The sequence below is a fragment of the Oncorhynchus nerka genome, linkage group LG13 (assembly GCF_034236695.1).
Source record: "Oncorhynchus nerka isolate Pitt River linkage group LG13, Oner_Uvic_2.0, whole genome shotgun sequence".
Lineage (NCBI taxonomy): Eukaryota > Metazoa > Chordata > Actinopteri > Salmoniformes > Salmonidae > Oncorhynchus > Oncorhynchus nerka.
Window position 1 is genome coordinate 41,232,552 of NC_088408.1, and position 13,936 is coordinate 41,246,487.

Below are 13,936 nucleotides of genomic sequence, written 5' to 3' on the forward strand. Positions count from 1 at the left end.
CATCTTCTGGCACATAGCTTCAGGACAGTTCTCATTGAGGAAAATGTAAGTTCTTCTCAAGTTCTTGGCTCTTTCCAGAGCAGCTACCTTGTCCTTCAACCTCAGGAACTTGACCACTATTGGCCTGGGCCTGTTTCCTGTTCCAGTGGTCGGTTTTCCAGTCCTGTGGGTATGCTCCACCTTAATCTTCATGTGGTACATCTTCAGTTTTTCATTGATCATTTCCCTGACTTTGTCATCAGACTCAGTCCAGGTCTCATGTGGAGATTCTGCAATTCCATCCACAACAATGTTTTTCCACCTTAATTGTCCCTCAAGATAGTCAGATTTCTCTGTCATTGTTATCATGAACTCACCTACAGAACTGCGCCAACGAGGGAACAATGAGCTACTTCTCTGAAGCAAAACAGACCCACTTTGTTTCCAGTAATAGACCTGCTATTGTATTTATAAGTGTTTATTTATGTACAGGGCACTGTTTTCTATCAGAATTTCATCTTGTCATAGTAGTGATATCTTTTCCACCATTTCACCAGAACCAGTTAGTCAGCACAGGTTGGAAAAACGTTTTATTGTAGACTCCTCCCACCAAGTTAATGTGCTACAGATGTTTAAATGTTTGTGGGAGATTGGCAGTTTCAGTGAGAGGTGAGCAAATCAAGACCTGTTTGCTTTAATCCTTGTTTTAACCTTTTAGGAATTTGAACTCTGCCACTTTCTAGCGTGTTTTGTATTTATGTATTTATTAAAAATGAACCTTGAATTTTGAAAAAAAAAACGTTTTTTTATGTGAAGGGCATCGACTAGCCTTCTCGCCTGTGGTGGCAGCAGGGGATCCTTTTCCCTAGCACCCAACGGGAGGACCCACAAATGTAGTTAGCCTCCACTTTGTTTTGAAAGGAGTCCAGAAAACAGTCACAGAGGTCAGTGGTGATTGTAAGAGAGGAGTTGTCCAATGGGAGGAGAAGTTTGTTGATGGTTGAATAGAGTACTCTTGGGTTTCCTTGTTCAATTATTATTATGTTAGAGAAAAGGGCAGATTTGGCTGTGGCAAGTGAGTCCTTGTAATTGTGAATGTGGTCTTATTTTGGATAATGAGCCCTGTCTGTTTGTAGAGCCGTTCTAGTTGTTGTCCTGTGGCGTTCATGACATGCAGCTCAGGAGTGTACCATGGCACTGGGATTTGGAGGAGACCACCCTTGTTTTAAGGGGGTGGGCGAGCTCACTGTTGTAATGAGTCACCAGGTCAGTCACTGAGAATACATGAGGGTCAGAGGTGTCATGTGGTAGCAGCATATCCATTAGGGTCAGCCGTGTTAATCATTTTCATATTTCTGTGAGTGATGGTATGCTTGTTGGTAGGCTTGGGCATGGGGGCAGGCACACTGAACAGTATGGCCTTGTGGTCAGAGATGGGTATGTCCAGACCTGAGAGGTTGGCGGGAGCCATGCCAGTTGTGCACACAAAATCAAGTACATGGCCTATGTCATGGGTGGGTAAGTTGACATGCTCTGTGAAGTTAAAGCAATTTAACAGGGACATAAAGTCTCTGGCAAAAGCACATCCATCAGAGTCCACATGAATGTTAAAGTCCCCTTGAAATAGTGTGGCAGGACAAAAGGAGCAGACAGATGTTAGGAGCTCAGCTAACTCGAAAAGGAAGACTGTAGAGGTTTTAGGTGCCCGGTAGCTGAGGACTATAAGCAGTGGTTGAAGGTCAGATATTGTAAAGGCTTTGCTTTCAAAGGAGTACCTGTAGTACAGGTGTGACTTTCATCTCTAACAAACTGAACACTGGAACAAAACAATAAACGATGTGAACAAAACAAAACAGTACCGTGTGGCGACAAACACTCACATGGAAGACAAACACCCACAACTCAAAAGTGAAACCCAGGCAACCTAAGTATGATTCTCAATCAGGGACAACAATTGACAGCTGCCTCTGATTGAGAACCATACTAGGCCGAACTCAAAAACCAACATAGAAAAACAAACAGACTGCCCACCCCAACTCACGCCCTGAACATACTAAAACAAAGACAAAAACAAAGGAACTAAGGTCAGAACATGACACATTGTCATTCAAACCTACCTTTTTTTGTGTATTTTGACTTTATTTTGTACTTTTGTCTTTGACTGTCATTCTACCCACCGCCCAGAATCTCCCCTCCCACTTGTCTCCAGTTCCACATCCCAACTCTCAGTTTCCCTCAACCAATCCCACTTATCTCTGCTGGCCACCCTCTGAATTTCTACACACCATATATCTTTCAACTATGCTGTGATGTTTAAAAATTTGAATCAATCTAATCGAATACAATCCACAGATTGTATTCGAGTTGAAGTTGAAGTTAATTACTTTTACTAAGAGTATTTGTATATTAGTATCTGACTTACCAGGTCTCTCCAAATCTCCTAACAATGCTATTTCTAGGGTTCATTTTATATTAATGTTATGCTTTTTCAGCCATTCCTGAATCTGAGACCAGAAACAGGCTCCCTGAGGGCAATACCAGAATGAATGGTCTATTGATTCTGTGTCCTTGCAACCCAAAAAATAATTATGCAGAGCTGCGATGATTGTTTGCCCCAAATTGTAAAAAAAAAATTGGTGGCAAGAATTCTGTAGAATAATTTTAGCTGAAAAGTACAACACCTTCTATTTTGCGTTGATTTATTTATCAGCTCATTCACACATTGCCATGGAATCAGTACATAAAAAATATCTTCCCAGCTATTTTACAATCTGTATGGAACAGCTGTCCCATCCTAGTCTTCAAATGAAACTGGTATGCTGTCTTATTATGGCACAGCTGTCAACATCCTGGTCCTCAAATTAAACTGGTATACTTTCTTATTATTGGCATGCTTTTTCTTATCTGGTTTAGCATCCCACATATAACTAAATCTTTTTTTCTCATATAATTTGAAAAATGAATCATCAGGAGTAAGCAAAACCATAAGTGCGTAAACTGAGATATGACTAAGGAGTTAATCAGATACATTTGTCCATAAATAGACAGGTATTTACCTCTCCATTGTTGCAGGATCTTGTCTATCTCTACTAGTTTTCTATTGAAATTCATTGTGGAGAGCTCATTTATATATTTTGTGATTAATACCAAGTATGTCTACTTCACCGTCAGCCCATTTTATAGGTAAACTCCAAGGTAATGTAAAAGTTTTTTTTTTAAGATCCAATACATAATATGCTACACTTGTCATAATTAGGTTTTAGTCCAGATGCCACAAAAGTTGTCTAGATCTTCAATGATATATTGGAGGGATCTAGCTTGTGGACTAAATATAAAACTTGATTCATCAGCATACAGGAAAACCTTTGTTTTTAAGCCTTGGATTTCTTATCCTCTAATGTTGTTATTTGATCTAAATGTAATAGCTAGCATTTCAATGGCCATAACAAATCGATATGGTGATAGCGGACACCCTTGTTTAACTCTTCTCAGTTCAACACTCTCTGAGAAGTAGCCCGCTATTTACTATTTTAAACCTGGGGTTGCTGTACATTACTTTTACCCATTGAATAAGAGACTCAAAGACATTTAAAAAAAATACAGGAATTTATATATAAAATCCAGTCTTACTTTATCAAAGGCCTTTTCAAAACCCACTATGAATACCAGGCTTGGCTTCTTAGATGTTTCATGTTGTTCTATTATTTCTAGTAGTTGTTGTATATTATCTCCAATGCATCGTTCATGTAAAAAACAAGTTATTTAAGTCCTTTGTAGTCCTCCAGGAGATAATAGGTGAATCACTTCACGGCAGGTGTTTAAAGCAGCGATTCAAATCAGCTGGCTCTAGACTTTGTTGATGGCAAAAATGTCTTATCCGGTTTAGATAACTAGATCAAAGCGATCCGTAATTGATTAGCTACTCAAAAACAAAATGTTATTCAAGAAAAATGCTCAATAAAAAAACACTATGAATTACTAATAAAATAGCAGAGTAATCATCCTATTGTTTCATAAGGGCACCATGACAACAATTTAAAATCCAGATATGGTCAAATATGGATAGTCTGGTGTATTGTAGACAGTGTTTGTGTTCAAGACCAAGACTGGAACTGGACTCAATCCTCATGAGAGCATGCCTAGCCACCAGAAGGGTTTAGGCGATCTCATCTTGCCTCAACCACTTTCGGCAGAGGCGGGTGGTATCCGCCCTGACCTGCCAACGCCTGTTGGACTTGCTGACGGCGACAGACATTGCCGGGTTGGGCATTACTGTAAACGACAAGAATAGTCATCTGACGCCCACCCGGAGGGTGGACTTCATTGGCATGGAACTGGACTCAGTCCTCATGAGAGCACGCCTAGCCACCAGAAGGGTTCAGGCGATCTCATCTGCGGTCTTTCCTTCCACCTCTGAAAGGAAGACATGTTCTGGTGAGAACGGACAACACCACAGTGGTGGCTTACATCAAACGTCAGGGTGTACTGAGGTCCCAACGCCTCAATCTTATAGCACGGGTGCTCCTTCTCTGGGCTCAGGGACGCCTAGCGTCTCTACGAGCAGTTCACATTTCCGGGGACTGTGCCGGGACCCCCTTCCACATTGACAGACCCTGCATCTCGGGCCCACGCTGGGACTTTGCCGCTGGCTGGCTAGGTCCTTCTAGCACCGACTAATCTGGTACGGGTGATCCAATATAGTGAAACATAACAAAGCTTACATATGTAACCACGGTTATGTGAGCTATATGGACCTCTCCAATCCTCTACGGTGCCTCAAAATGTATGTAGAGAACATGTGTCGCGGCCATGGGGTCTATATATAGGGGTGGACCCCAGCCGTGACACAGGTCTACACGGGAGTAAATCTGTAAATCCTCACTTCGGCTGTATCCCTCTGCCGCAGAGTGATACCAATATATTGGAGTGATCCACATAGCTCACATAACCATAGTTGCATACTTAACCTTCGGTTTTCTCATGGTCTAGCAAGCTAGCTTTTGTTGTAGGCTAGTTTGAGCCGGCTGCAGCAGATATTATCAAAGAGGATGTTGTTGCTAATTTGTTAGCTCTCTCTTTTTGAGAATAACTTTCAACATATATTTTTTTATTGGACTTGACAGCATTTTAGGAACATGACATTTTCATATACACCCCCAGGGAGAATATTACAATTTTTTTTTACATTTTCTGACAAGCGACCACTTAGATATGGTCATTTTCACGTTTTCGTAATTTCTTGGAAGGTTTGGGATTCTGTATACTAAGGAATTTGGGAAGATTCTAAAGGAATATGGACTGGGAAAGCGGACGGAAGTTTGGACAATAAATAAACACGGCAGTAAATAAAACCAAATAAAACATAGTCTTATCCAGGACCGATGTCCACACAGACCGGTGAGCTATAGCCAATGAGAGCGACAGTAGCCCTTTATACAAACATGATCAACAACTTATTTTAGCCAGAGCAAGATGAGCTAAAATCTAAAGTAGGAACATTAGATAAACCCTATCTAACTTTTTCAGCTAGTTGGCCATCAAAATTGCACTGATAAACAATGGGGATGTGTAGCTTCCTTGTTATCTGCAGCTTCCCTAACAATGTATGCTTGTCCAAACCAAACACCCAAGCTAAATGGCTAAAGTTGGCTAGCTTGCTAGCTAGCTACTTCCAGACACAAATGAGAGAACATCTCACTCTGACCATTTTACTTGCCATAGCAGAGCTGGTTAGGCTGTTTACATGGTATCTAGAACTTTCTTGACTAACTATTACTTTTTTAGCCTACGTTTACTGACACCTGTTCAGCAGGTGTTGCACGTTAGTAAATTCACCAGTTGTTCTGCGCTCTGGCACACAAAGACAAGAGTGCTCAAAAATCGGGGTAGAAAGCCAGAGTAAATTTGCGAACGCAAGAGATATGCTAACTGGATGACAGTGGTTCAAGTTCTTGCTAGCTAACCAAATGACACCTGAATCTCTGTGTATAGCTACAGAAAAAATATATAAGGGGTAAGTGTCAGCCCCTCACCCACTCCTCCAAGGGAATGACATGACATTCTCCTAGCAGCTAGCTAGCTAGCTAGCTAACTAACGTTAGGCTAAGTGTTTTTAGTGTGCTACATAAATAGATATTCTAGCCGGTTAGTCACATTATGAGTGACTTGTTATCATTGCCCTTGCTCATTAGAATGTTTTGCCATTCCCAGCGTTAGTGACATTCTTCCGGTTTTGTCCTTAATAGAGTAATTGGAACTGAAACAGTGCATCCCAAATGGAAGCAGCAGGCCAGCTGTGATTTACCACCTGATAGCAATATTTTTTGGACTACCAAGAAATGTATTGGTGAATTATATTAATCATACATTGAACTGTGTCCATCTATTCTGCCAACAATGCCTTAGTGTACGTCATGGAACTCCCCTATGGACTCGGGAGAGGCAAAGGTCAAGGTCATGCATCCTCCCAAACACAACCCTGCTAAGCCGCACTGCTTCTTGACACAATCCTCGCTTAACCCGAAAGCCAGCCTCACCAATGTGTCAGAGGAAACATCGTCCAGTTGGTGACCAAAGTCAGCTTGCTGACCCGGCTCACCACAAGTAATCGCTAGAGCACGATGGGACAAGGACATCCTGCCCAGCCAAATCCTCCCCTAACCTGGACAGCGCTGGGCCAATTGTGCGCCGTCTCATGGTCTCCCAGTCACGGCCAGCTGTAACACTGCCTGGGAAAACTTAGTCCCCTGCGCCCCTTGGGAGGCCTTAAAGAACCTATTTTTTAAACCTCTTGTGAAGTTGGTTTTGTAGTATAAACTGGGAATTATATATTTATAACTGATATAATGATTGATTTTATAAATATATATTTGTTTTATATACAGGTATGCGAAGTAGGTAAAACGCAATCAGTTTTACTTTAAACTTTAGGTCACCTGTTACTTTGTGTGCTAAACATGAAATGCATTTTGCAATGGGAAGTAATAGTTGTAAACTTCGATTGGGAAATGCTTAATGGTAGTGTTTTTGTATTCTTATGATTGGGTCTTACTGGCTTATTATGTCCTAGTTTATGGACTGCTTATCATAATTGTTGTGTGTGACTACTGTCTTTACATCGACCCTATGCAGTGGTGTAGTGGTGCCAGGAGAAGAAGGTACAGTGCCTTGCGAAAGTATTCGGCCCCCTTGAACTTTGCGACCTTTTGCCACATTTCAGGCTTCAAACATAAAGATATAAAACTGTATTTTTTTGTGAAGAATCAACAACAAGTGGGACACAATCATGAAGTGGAACGACATTTATTGGATATTTCAAACTTTTTTAACAAATCAAAAACTGAAAAATTGGGCGTGCAAAATTATTCAGCCCCTTTACTTTCAGTGCAGCAAACTCTCTCCAGAAGTTCAGTGAGGATCTCTGAATGATCCAATGTTGACCTAAATGACTAATGATGATAAATACAATCCACCTGTGTGTAATCAAGTCTCCGTATAAATGCACCTGCACTGTGATAGTCTCAGAGGTCCGTTAAAAGTGCAGAGAGCATCATGAAGAACAAGGAACACACCAGGCAGGTCCGAGATATTGTTGTGAAGTTTAAAGCCGGATTTGGATACAAAAAGATTTCCCAAGCTTTAAACATCCCAAGGAGCACTGTGCAAGCGATAATATTGAAATGGAAGGAGTATTAGACCACTGCAAATCTATCAAGACCTGGCCGTCCCTCTAAACTTTCAGCTCATACAAGGAGAAGACTGATCAGAGATGCAGCCAAGAGGCCCATGATCACTCTGGATGAACTGCAGAGATCTACAGCTGAGGTGGGAGACTCTGTCCATAGGACAACAATCAGTCGTATATTGCACAAATCTGGCCTTTATGGAAGAGTGGCAAGAAGAAAGCCATTTCTTAAAGATATCCATAAAAAGTGTCGTTTAAAGTTTGCCACATGCCACCTGGGAAACACACCAAACATGTGGAAGAAGGTGCTCTGGTCAGATGAAACCAAAATTGAACTTTTTGGCAACAATGCAAAACGTTATGTTTGGCGTAAAAGCAACACAGCTCATCACCCTGATTACACCATCCCCACTGTCAAACATGGTGGTGGCAGCATCATGGTTTGGGCCTGCTTTTCTTCAGCAGGGACAGGGAAGATGGTTAAAATTGATGGTAAGATGGATGGAGCCAAATACAGGACCATTCTGGAAGAAAACCTGATGGAGTCTGCAAAAGACCTGAGACTGGGACGAAGATTTGTCTTCTAACAAGACAATGATCCAAAACATAAAGCAAAATCTACAATGGAATGGTTCAAAAATAAACATATCCAGGTGTTAGAATGGCCAAGTCAAAGTCCAGACCTGAAACCAATCGAGAATCTGTGGAAAGAACTGAAAACTGCTGTTCACAAATGCTCTCCATCCAACCTCACTGAGCTCGAGCTGTTTTGCAAGGAGGAATGGGAAAAAATTTCAGTCTCTCGATGTGCAAAACTGATAGAGACATACCCCAAGCGACTTACAGCTGTAATCGCAGCAAAAGGTGGCGCTACAAAGTATTAACTTAAGGGGGCTGAATAATTTTGCACGCCCAATTTTTTAGTTTTTGATTTGTTAAAAAAGTTTGAAATATCCAATAAATGTCGTTCCACTTCATGATTGTGTCCCACTTGTTGTTGATTCTTCACAAAAAATACAGTTTTATATCTTTATGTTTGAAGCCTGAAATGTGGCAAAAGGTCGCAAAGTTCAAGGGGGCCGAATACTTTCGCAAGGCACTGTATATGCCTGGCCCAGCAGAGGAAAGGCACCCTGTGTGAAAAATCCTATGTTTTCCAGTTTTTTTTAAAGAATTGTATTCTCAAAATCACATCCCTTTTTTTAATGGAAAAAATACAATAAATTGACGGTCTAAGTCCAGATCAATCTGATTAGGTGGAGCTGTCAGGGCCTGGCTCCCCAGTGGGTGGGCATCTGTCCTCCCAGGCCCATCCATGTCTAAGTCCCTGATGCAAACAGTGCATGATAGCAATTGCGCATCCCAAATAACCTACGAACCAACACTTCGGACTAAACTTTTTCAATACCTGGTTTGCATACCCATTGGTTCCATAGTTAGCATTTAATAGTAGATATCAGAAGTTGAAACGCCTTTCCTTACCAACTGGCTACAAATGTCATTCTTCTGTGAGCTGCTCCATGCCAAAACCTTTTGAGAGCAGCACATTCTTGCTGGCTGCAGAATATATTTGGCTGAAACTAGGCTGAATACCGTATATACAAAAGTATTCAGACCCTTTGTTATGAGAATCAAAATTGAGCTCAGGTGCATCCTGTTTCCATTGAGCATCCTTGAGATGTTTCTACAACTTGATTGGAGTTCACTTGTGGTAATTATATTGATTGGCCATGATTTTCAAAGGCACACACCGGTCTATATAAGGTCCCAAAACCAAGCCATGAGGTCGAAGGACTTGTCCATAGAGCTCCGAGACAGGATTCTAGGGAAGGGTACCAAAAAGTTCCCCAAGAACACAGTGGCCTCCATCATTCTTAAAAGCAATACGTTTGGACCCACCAAGAGTCTTTCTAGAGCTGGTTGCCCGGTCAAACTGAGCAAAAGGGACTCGAGAGTTTTGGCCCGCTTTAAGTGAGGTCCCAAAACCATTTGCCTGAATGTAGGGGGTCAGGTATGATTTAATATAGTGATAAAATAAGAAAACGTAATGGAACTTAAGTCAAGAACAATGCATCAATGCCTCCTTGATTCCTTCAACCAGTTCGTTCACGCAAGCATTTTATCAAAGAAGGAGATAATAATACAGAACACAGGTCACTTTTGGGGTGGCATTTTAAATAGCAGTTTACTTGTAAGGACACAGGAGGGGTTGGCAGTATAAAGTAATTAAATAAAAAATTACACAGGTACACCTTGAGTATTTTAGGAGGTATCTGTACTTTACTACCATATTTATTTTTTGGGTCAACTTTTACTTTAACTGCATTACATTTATCCTGACACCCAAAGGAACTCGTTACCTTTGGAATGCTCAGGCAGGACAGCAATATGGTACAATTCACGAACCTACAGTACCCATATGTGACTGACCGCCTTGATTCGGGTCTTATGTAGAAAAATTGGAAATGTTTTACATTGGATAAAAGCAGAGACACAGAGCTACAAAATAGTATATCATACAATGCATTTGAGGTTGTTTGGTTAGCTACCTGCAGATTCATGCAGGGTAGTAACGTCATGAGTTGGGATTATGCTTAATTGTTTACCTAGCTAGTTAGCTACATGTCTTAACAAAAGCCTCCACTATGTAAGTAACCATTTCGGGTGCGTTCGTAAATTTAGTCTGGTCATCTACTCCGATTTCAGAGCACTCTCTTCGGACTGTGCCAGAGAGCAGGATAACTTATGAATTTATGAACACTCAACACCCGTTCAATATGGCCGGTGTCAGTAAAAGTGGCAAAAAAACGTAATGAATTTGTTGCAATCAGCACAGTTACAGTCACCAACACTCTGGATAACATGACAACTGCCTAACCAGCTCTGCTAGAGCGAGTGAAATGGTCAGAGTGGAGTGTTCTCTCATTTGTGTCTGGAAGTAACTAGCAAGGTAGCCAATGCTTGACTGCGAGGTCAGAATGTTTAGATCAACCCTACTCATCGGCCAGAGCTTCCAGTGTTTGCTCTGAACGCTCCGAGTGCGAACTTCTCTGAATTTACTAACGGACAATCTGACTGCATAGTTGCAGTCACTAATGCTCTGGATAACATAACAGGCTAACCAGCTCTGCTAGGGCGAGTAATGTTCAGTGAGCTGTTCTCTCATTTGTGTCTGGAAGTAGCTAGCAAGTTAGCTTGGCTTTTTGACTGCTGTTGTTAGTACAGAATGCTCTGATTAACCCTTTATTTTGATAGGAAGGTCTCTTTTCCTGCATTGTCATTCTTACTGTGTCTGATCTAGCGGACTAACTAAACACAAATACTGAATTTGTAAATTAAGTTAATGTTGGATTGAGCCCGTCTGTCTGTAAATTTCAAAAACAAGAACATCCTGCTGTCTGGTTTGCTTAATATAAGGAATTTGATGTATACCATTTACTTTTACTTTGTAGTTTTAGTCAAGTATGATAATTGAGTACTGTACATAAGGACATTAAAAATCTTTTACTCAAATAATATTTTACTGGGTGACTCACTTTTATTGAGTCATTTTCTATTAAGGTATCTTTACTTTTACTGAAGTATGACAATTCAGTACTTTTTCCACCTATGATGAGTATTGTGTTCACTTACGATATTGATGCATCCCATTACCACCTAATATGACCCTTAAATGGGGACATTTCTGTTTATAAGAGTGTGACTCTTTATAATCTTAAAGATGATGGGATTTGTTGTATTAAGCAGGGTTTTAAACAATTTAATTTGATTAGTATTTCGATTGGTACAACATCAGTACTATATGTTAAAATGCGTAGTGCCCTTGGCAATATGTTTGGATTTACCTGTGCAAACAATTCACCTTTACATCAATATACTTCACAGTCTAATGGTGTCAAACAGGGCCCACTACATTCTTACCAGTTAAATTATTTAAATTAAATTTAACTGAGCTAATCTCATGTTTTTTAGAGAGCGTAACAACAATGTGGAAAATGGCCAAAGCCTTTTATTTTAGACTAATAAACGCATTTCCTTTTCAAACCAGTCATCTGAGCATCATTAATAGTTGAAGGACCATCTTAGCTTGATTCAGTGTAATGGCAATGTTTAATGATTTACTGATTTGTGTTTAACAACTTTTAATATCTTTATAAGTTATCAAAATAAGAGTCTCTGAGTGAGTGACAAAGGTAGAGCGAAACAGTATGTGTAAAATACCACAACATTTTCACCAAGCCATAGTAGGCCTACAATGCCAAGCACCTCGTATATGTTTGCTCTTGAAGAGACCCAAAGGCCATGTAAATCCACTGGGAGATTTCTTATCCTATAGTTCATCTCTGAGATAGCTCAAGCCATTCTCCAGAATGCATTTACTTAGCACAGTTAATTATAACAAACCTTATGCCAAGAACTTTCATTTCATTAAGAACGTTGTATAACTTTATAAAACATTTATTTTATTTAGATTTCTGTCTTTCAGGTCAATGAGAGGTATGTGTCCTAGTTTGTACATTTTCAAAATGAGTAAAAAAATGTGCAACAGTAATATTGTCTCCAGTTAATCATGTGTTATCACACTCTGCTACATTCCCCTTCCTTTAAGCTTTCTTAAGAGTAGTTGGAGCCTCACAAAAAGCATGATGCACTCAACCTTGAGAATGTATCAATAATTCAAACACATCATCCTCTCATGCTGTAGCTGTCTGAAATTGGGAAGACTGTGTCTGAAGGATAATATTGCACTCTGTCACATCCAACTAGCTGTCAACCGTGAGAGGAAGGGACACAGCCAATGAGTTGAGTGGGCAGTCAGCGGGCCTCTCATTTCCATGATTTACAGTAACAATAGTAATCAGGAGGCTAAAACAGACTGTTCTGGCCAAAATGCTATTTTGATTACCATCAGAGTGATCACTGATAATTGGACTGATAATTGGAAGTGTGAGGTGAATCAAACCTGATACGCTGTGCAATTTTAAGATTGTATGTAATATCAGTTATACTGTAATGTTGGTTGTTTCATGGAATTAAATGACATTAATTAGTGAATAAAGTATTTAACCCTCCTGTTGTGTTTGTTTCATGTTAATTAATTCTGTGTTCCCAGTCCAAAATGACCGCCCCATAGCTGATTATAAATCCATAATAATACATATATTATCGCCTAATGTTGTGTTAGATCTTTTTATCAACTTACATTATTTTGAACATTACACATTTTGAATTTCAATTTGCTATTTATGGCCTGTAGGCCTCATTGACCTGAGCTCATAAAACCCATTTTTGAGTAGAAAAAGCATATTGTATGGATTATGTTGACTGTAACAAATACTCAGATGAAACATATTTATCACAGATTTATCACTATTTATCACAGACTACTTCACTGTCAGTTTCCTGGCCTCTCTCCTCCTCAGCAGTGTCATGATCAAAGATATGATCAAGAGCCTCACATAGAGTATATCGTTTGGTCATTGTGCTACAACAGAATGAATTGTGAGCAAGGCCTCAAAAATCTTTTTATACCAGAGCTGCAAGAAAACTTCTATATACTATTGAAACAATGTTGCGATTGTTTGTGAGAATGCCAACAGGTGTGGTTCCCGTGGGGGAAAGATTCTATTGGGGAAAGGTTCCCGTGGGGGTTGCCATGGAAGCCAAGAAGGGGAGTGTGTGTGTGTGTGTGTGTGTGTGTGTGTGTGTGTGTGTGTGTGTGTGTGTGTGTGTGTGTGTGTGTGTGTGTGTGTGTGTGTGTGTGTGTGTGTGTGTGTGTGTGTGTCTGGGAGAGGAGGTGTGTTCATCTGATGAATGGATATGTGCCTGAACTCAATTTTGTACACTAATTGTAGTTTCACCCATTCATTTCTAATGACCGGTCATTTTTGACTGGGAACACCACAGGTGTACAAAGGTAAATAAAATACCCCAAATGTAATGAAAATCATCTACATGTATTTTGTGTGTTCAGATGTCCTGTGTGGACAAAGTCATGGAACCTTATGACAATCAGATTAAATTAACTACATTTTTCAGAGAGAAAACTTGTAAATCACCATGAAGATTGAGGTTAAATATAATACTAATTAATATAACATGTCATGTTAACTTAACAAGTAATCATAGAGCAGAAATATTATAGAGGATTCCATGCAAAAATAGCAAAAAATCCTTGTAAATGTATTCTTACACATCAATTTACCGATAACAAACATTTTGGAGTGATTTATCTGAAGAAAAGCTGATTAATTCCATAATCTGCCGCCCCTC